The sequence below is a fragment of the Crocodylus porosus genome, unplaced genomic scaffold (assembly GCF_001723895.1).
Source record: "Crocodylus porosus isolate Cpor-Errol unplaced genomic scaffold, CroPor_comp1, whole genome shotgun sequence".
Taxonomy (NCBI): Eukaryota; Metazoa; Chordata; order Crocodylia; family Crocodylidae; genus Crocodylus; species Crocodylus porosus.
The window spans coordinates 5,491,663-5,493,170 of NW_017728944.1; positions in this window are offsets into that span (position 1 = coordinate 5,491,663).

Sequence of the window (1,508 nt, forward strand, 5' to 3'; positions counted from 1 at the left end):
TTCCAAGAGAAGTGGTGCAGGCTCTTACCCTGGGGGTGTTTAAGAGGAGGTTAGATGAGCATCTTGCTGGGGTCGTTTGACCCCAGTATTCTTTCCTGCCGTGGCAGGGGGTCGGACTAGATGATCTGCTCAGGTCCCTTCTGACCCTAGAAACTATGAAACCAGCAGTGGGTGTCACACTCTGCTTTGTGTAGCTGCACCAAGTTGAATGGATTTGTGTAATTCACAAACCAGGATGGGCAGTGAGTGTCAATATAGCACATGATACTCTAGGACATTTCTACATAACACTGATCTGTATAAGGAACTCTCTATGGCCCCAGTTTGACAATACTCGCATCATGTTTGTAACTGGGTTGGTATGCAGTTGGCTGAAAGAGCAGCTGAGTTCAGAGGTCAGTAGCAGCAGCATGTATAACCAGCATGGACAGGAAATGCAACAAAAATGGAACTAACAGCAACACTCGCCTCAGCACAAACAGATTAAGTCCTCCAGGCCCTGCAGCAGCCTCTGAATATTAGAGAACAGCAACCAGTATGAACATTCTGCACAACACAGGGTCTGAGCAACTTGCTATACCCAGTATAGGTCCATCATTCTTCTTTGCTAGACTTTAATCACCTCCTTCAGCCACATTCCTTCAGGTTTGTCTCTGCAAAACAAGTAACTGGCTCATCTGGATGGCTGTGCTCAACCCCTGGTTCCACCTGCTCTTTACTTAAGCATTGAGAGTGGATTCCAGCATCCCACCTATTCCCACCCCAAGACCTTAGTGCTTCTCTTTCCCAGGACTTAGCAACAAAAACCCAGTTCATTTTCTCTAACAGTTAGCAAGTGTCAAACTCCAGCCCTCTGCACTCTGCTCTAAGTAGTACATCAGAAGGCTGTCATATGGTTAAAGGGGAGTTCTGACCGTTTGCAACAACCTGGAATATACTCCTAGTCTCCTGTTGTTCTGCAACAGATGGTATTGATCACCACCAAAGTAAGGCAAAGCCCAAGGATCACCAGGAAAAACGTGGATGTTAGTAGGGGCTGGGGGGGGCCTTGGACAGAGTTCAGCTTAGTCATCTAGGACAGTGGTCTCCAAAGTGGGGTACGCAAGATGATCCATTGGGGTGCGGGAAAAAAAATATTAGAACTTCTATTTATATTTATTTTTTAGCTTAAAAATAAGGAAAGAAATTAAGCTTTACTAATATTTAATATACGGATTGACACTGGCGCCCTCACTTGGTACGTATGTCAGACAGTCAAGTGTCACGTACGGCACACGAGGTATCCTGAGGGAAGAGTGGGAGTTCCACAACATGGAGGGGTTGACAGTGGCACCCTCATTCATTCGCTTTCAGTGTATTGCAACATATATATTGGGGGTGTGTGCTCAAAAATTTTTTTACTGATAGGGGTGTGCAATCAAAAAAGTTTGGAGACCACTGATCTAGGATACGAGGTTAGCCATAAGTGTTAGGATATGGAAGCTTCTACCTTCTTAGAGGTGGGCAAG